Source organism: Pteropus vampyrus, unplaced genomic scaffold, assembly GCF_000151845.1.
Source record: "Pteropus vampyrus isolate Shadow unplaced genomic scaffold, Pvam_2.0 Scaffold984, whole genome shotgun sequence".
In the NCBI taxonomy this organism is placed as follows: domain Eukaryota; kingdom Metazoa; phylum Chordata; class Mammalia; order Chiroptera; family Pteropodidae; genus Pteropus; species Pteropus vampyrus.
In genome coordinates, this window is record NW_011889765.1 from 427,397 (window position 1) to 433,396 (window position 6,000).

A 6,000-nucleotide genomic window follows, 5' to 3' on the forward strand; every position below is an offset into this window, starting at 1 on the left:
CTTGGTTTTCCTTACAGTCCCAGCCAGGTGTAGGTGGAAGTGAAGCTGCACACGCATCCCTGCACACACCCACACATGCACGCACAGATGCCATATGTGGGCCCCCAAGGAGACACGTGCACAGACACCAAAATCCAAGCCCATAGATAGACACATCTGAACACATGAGCAGACCCATGCACAGGCCCCGGAGGATACATGTATACATATGCCCTGACCCAGGCCCATGGCCACACATGAAACCATGCATGCACACATTCATGGGCCCCCAGAGTTACACATGCACAGATACTGAGACCCAGGCCCATGTGCACACCATGTGCACCCATTTACACACACATGCACATGCATACAGGATCCGTTTGCACAAGCACCCAGACCCAGGCCCATGGACAAATATGCACCTGTGTGTACACACACATTCATGGGCACCCATGAGTACATGTACGCAGATGCCCAGGCCTGAGCCTGTGGACAAACCTGCACTCATGCACATACACATTCATGGCTGCCAAAAGGTACACATGCCATTTCACCATGGTCCAGGCTCCTGGGCATTTGTGCATTCATGTACACACATGTGTGCATTCATGAGCCCCCCCTCAGGGGACATGAGCACAGACATCCAGGCCCAGGCCCATGGAAATACCTATAGTCATGCCACACACATGCCCAGGCAGGGCTCCCAGGGGTACATGTGTACCGATAGCCAGGCCTAGCCCCATGTGTGCACCTGTTCACTCATACTCGCCCATGTATGGGAACCCAGGGTATATATGCACAGACAGTAGACACACAAGCCTGGGCCAATGGTCTTTCCTTGCACCTATGCACTCATATACAATCATGCATATGTACAATTGCTTTTTACAAACACATTTGTCAGGGTACAGGCCTGTGTACCAGCTGGGCTTATCTGCACTCTAGCATCTTCACAAGAAGGCACACTGCATCCAAACCAGCAAAGCCTGAATGCACACGCATGTACACATGTGCATGCATGCATGAACACATCATAAACACACACAGGCATAAGCATACCATGCACATAAATTTCACGCATGCTGAAATGCACATGTGTGCACATACATGCCCTTGCAGGCATGCACCCCCAATTACCCTTTGAGGCTCTTATTCACCAACCTTGCCTGACTGGTAATTGCTCCCAGCTCCTGCATCTGGCAAAACTTTCCTGTGAGATGCGGGCTGTGACACATGATTCATCCCAGCTTTTCCCAGCCACTGTCATCTAGAGAGACTCAGACATTTACCCTTTCCCTTGGGCTGCCACCAGGCCTGAGATTACACCATCATAGCTACTCTCCTGAACCAAGGCATTGATGACTCCCAAACTTCATATGTGTTCTGTGGGAGAACAATCTAGCATGAACCAGGTTTGGGTGGGGCTTTAGAGGCAGACTCAGGGCCATTCTGAAAGCCCCCCAAACAATTCTTACTTTGCAGTATGTTTTGTGAACACATCCCCAGAATCTGATCTACGAGAGTCCTACAGATTTCACCGCCGGGTTTCCCAGTGTTTCATATCCCCTCTCTGGGCTCCAGAGCCTTCTTCAACTAGACAAGAAGGATGTGCCAAACTTTCTTTCTTTTGCTTAAATGCCTGCTGCCCTCGCACATGGGCACACTGAGTTTCCTAAAGTCAGATCTGAAACTAAGAGGCAATGTATTAGTCTGCTCAGGCTGCCATAACAGAATACCACAGACCGGGTGGCTTAAACAACAGACATTTATTTCCTCACAGTTCTGGAAGCTGGAAGTCCAAGATCAAGGTGCCATCAAGGTTGGTTTCTAGTGAGGACTCTCTTTTTGGCCTGTAGACAACTAACTGCCTTCTCACTGTAATGGCCTTCCTCTGTGTACAGATATGCAGAAAGAGCACGCTGGTGTCTCTTCCTCTTATGAAGCCACCAGTGCTAACAGATTAGGGTCCACCCTTATGACCTCATTTAACCTTTATTACCTCCTTAAAGGCCCTAATGTTTAAATCCAGTCACATTGGGGGTTAGGAGCCCAACATATGAATTTGGGGAGGGCACAATTCAGGTCCTAACAGTCACCAAAGTGTTGCCTTGAATAGCTTCAGGATGCCTATGGAGCCTCCTTTGCCTCAGGTGCATTCCTGAGACATGTCTGTGCAGACACCACATGGAGAGGAGAAGTAAAAACAGGCACAATCACAACCGTTCTAGACATCGAATCCTTTATTGCTTGCAAAGTATTACACTTAAAAAACGGTCATATTTATTGAGGTATATTTTCCATACAGTAAAAATTTCCCTTTGTAGCATACAGTTCTCTGAGGCCTGACAAACAAAAATAGTTAACTGACACCACAAGTAGGACACAGAGCAGTTCTCTCACTTCAAATGAGTTCTTCGTGTGGACACATTGAAGTCAGCCCCCCCCCCACCGCTAACTCCTGAAAACCACTGACTGTGTGCTAGTCCCATAGTTTGGCCTTTCTCAGAATTCCATATACATGGAATCGTACAGTTCGTACCCTTGTTATTCAGGCTTCTTCATTTAGCGTTGTGCATTTGAGAGTCATCTATGTTGTATGCATCCGTAGTTTGTTTTTCATTACTGGGTAATAAGTAAGGATATTTTGGTCGTTTCCAGTTTGGGGCAATTATGAATAAAGCTGCCATTTTATGTAAACGTAAGTTTTCATTTCTCTAAGATAATAGGATTTCTGGGTTTTGTGGTAAATGTATATTTCACTTTATGAGAAAACTGCCAAACTATTTTCCACAGTGACTATTTAACATTCCCACTAGGACTGTAGGAGAGTTTCATTCTCATCAGCACTTATGTGGTCAGTCTTTTAACATTTTCTCATTCTAATATGTGTAAAATGATATCCCATTGTGGTTTTAATTTGCGTTCCCCTAATGACTAATGATGTCAAGCATCTTTTCACATGTTTATTTGCCATCTGTATTTCCTCTTTGGTGCAGAGTCTCTTCAAATTTTTTCCCATATTTAATTGGGTTGTTGGTTTTCTTATTATTGAATTGTGGTAATTCTCTATGTATTCTGGATACTGGTCCTTTGTCCCATAATGCATTTCGAAAATATTTTCCCCAGGTCTGTGGCTTATCTTTTCGCTTTTGCATTATGCTTTTATATTTATTATTTTGCTTCATTTATTTCTCAACAAATATTTATGAAGAATCTACTATGTGCCAGACACCATCCTAGGTACTAAAAACACAAAGAGGAACACAACAGATACAAACTCCTGTCTTTAGGCACCTCCCACCCTTGATATTATTCAAGAGACAATGGAAAACACTAAATTAACCTGCTGGCCATTCTATTCCCACCCCGCCCCCCGCCCCAATTTATTCTCCCTCTTTCCTTGTCTTGTTGTGTCTCAGGAGGTTGACCTGTGGTTTATTAGCCGGGTTCTGCCCCAAGTGGCTTCCAGCCAGGTTGGCCAGTGAGAGGCCCTAGCAGGCAACTAGAAAGCAGATGGAGAGAGAGAGAGCTGGGTGTTCACTGATCACACCCACATTGCTTTGGCGCCAGGCTTCTGGCCAGGGCTGGGCTCCAGCTTCCCCTGGGTTTTAGAAACACTGATCCCTTTCCTGCCCCTTCAGGCCTAGGAATGGTGACAGCATCCCTTTTGATGCCAGTCCTTGGGTAGCTTGACAATCTTATTGGTTTACTGAACCCTCCTTGCTCCTCTGTAAATGGTCCCTTCAAAGATCCACCTTTATGTGCCTTGCGTTGTCCCCTCCTCCTCCATGGGGCCTTGGATGACTCAACAAGTAGATATATAATATAGTAGTCCCCCTTTAGGGGGATATTTTCCAAGACCCCCAGTGGATTCCTGAAACCATGGGTAGTACTGAACCCTATATATACCATGTTTTTTTCACTAAACTTATAAACCTATGATACAGTTTAATTTATAAATTAGGCACAGTAAGAGATTAACAATAATAACTAATAATAAAATGGAACGATTATAACAACATGCTCTAATAAAAGTTATATGAATGTGGTCTCTATCTTTGCAAACTAGCACAAATTTCTTTTTCCTTCCTCATAATTTCATAGATAGAAGATTTTTACTGTAGATCTTAGCAAACTCAGCATATGTTTTTTTTTTTTTCTTTCCATATTAAGTAGAGAACTTTTACCTTTTCACTTAAAGGAGGAACTTTATGGCTTCTCTTTGGCATATCTGAATTGTCAACATTATTACTCTTGTGCTTTGGGGTTAGTATTAAGTAAAATAGGGGTTACTTGAACATAAGCACTGCAATACTGTGACAGTGAATCAAATAACCTAGAAGGCTACTAAGTGAGTAATGGGTGGGGAGAGTCTACAGCATGGATGCAATGTACAAAGGAATGAGTCACGTCCTGGTTGGGACAGAGCAAGATGATGTGATATTTTCATCACAGTATTCAGAATGGCACAAAATTTAAAACTTATGAATTGTTTATTTCTGAAATTTTTCATTTAATATTTTCAGACTGCAGTTGACTGCGGGTAACTGAAACTGCTGAAAGCAAAACTGCAGATGAAGGGGGACTATTATATACTATTAGGAAGCACTGAGTGCTATGAAGAAAAACAAAGCAAGATGCAGGGGTAGAGAGGGATGGGGTACTATTTTAGATAGGGACAGCTTTCTGAGAAGATGATCTTTAAGCAGTCTGTCCTCATTGCAGCTAGAGGGTCCTGTTACAACCCAAGTCAGCTCACAGCCCTCCTCTGCTCAGATCCCTGTCATGGTTCCATCTGTCTCAGAAAAAAAGCCAAAGTTCTCCCTGTGGCCCATGAGACCCTATAGGACTAGGACCCTGTCACTTTTCCTACCTCACCTCCTGCCACCGGCCCCCTCACTCACTCTGTTCCCACCACACTGATCTCTTTGCTGTTCCTCAAATGTGCCAGACACACTGCCACCTCAAGGTCTTTGCACAAACTGTTCTCTTTGTCTGGATCACTCTTCCTCCAGACATAATCCCCACTCTTGGGGTCACACTGACTGGTATATGGATCCTCTCAGGGTTTGGGGTGGATCCTCACACTGTCTGAGGGGTGGACACTCGTGGGATCAAACAGACAAGGGTGTAGACACCCATGAGGTCACTAGATTTAGATGTAAGCCATCCTGGGGTGACATTGATTGGGGTTTTACCCTTCTGGAGTCACAGAGCTAGGTTTGGATACTCCTGGAGTCACACGGCAGACTGTGAAGGCTGTAGGGGTCACACAGACTGGTATGTGGACATGGCTGAGTTATACACAATGGGATGTAGCCATTCTTGAAGTTTCACAGACTGGGTTGTGTTCTCTTAAGGTCCCGTAGATTGGTGCATGGACACTCCTGGGGTTACACAGACCATGATCTGGTACCTCCTGGTTTCACACAGGCTCAACTTTGGACACCTTTGGAGTCACAAATTCTGGGGTGTGGACACACCTGGGGTCACACAGACTGAGACAAATACATGACTGAAGACACATAAACTGGGGAGTAGATGCTACTGCAGTCAAGTGACTGTGGCGTGGATTCTCCTGGATTATCATAGGCTCGGCTGTGGACACTCTTGTAGTCACACAGCTTATGGTATGGACTCTGCTGGGGTCACACCAACTGAAACAGAGACACCTCTCAGGACATGCAGAAATGGGTGGACACTCCTATGGTCACAGAATTTGGTGTGGGGACTCCTCTAGTCACACTGAATGGAGGGTCAACAACCTTATGGTCACAGACACTGGGGTGTGGAGACTCTTTTGGTCATACAGATGGGAGATGTCCTCCCCTGGGTCACCTAGACTGGAGTGTGGACATGCCAGTAGTTACAGGCATGGTATGGACACAGGAGTTTCATACTGCTGTGGTCGCACTGACAGGGTACACTCTCCTGAGGCCACAGAGACTGGCGTGTAGACACATAGTACCAGAGACTGTGGGGTTTGGACACCATTGGGGTCATATACATTCGGAATTG

The 6,000-nt window shown here is 45.4% G+C and overlaps 1 protein-coding gene across 1 annotated transcript in view; it reads right to left on the reverse strand.

Annotated features, from left to right (window-relative positions):
• Positions 1 to 4,934: 4,934 nt before the first annotated feature.
• Positions 4,935 to 6,000, reverse strand: part of FTSJ1 (FtsJ RNA methyltransferase homolog 1) — a 20,323-nt gene continuing 19,257 nt past the window's right edge. The window contains exon 13 of the mRNA XM_023526547.1: positions 4,935 to 4,945. The gene's annotated coding sequence lies outside the window, so the exon portion shown is untranslated. The remainder of the gene's footprint in view (positions 4,946 to 6,000) is intronic.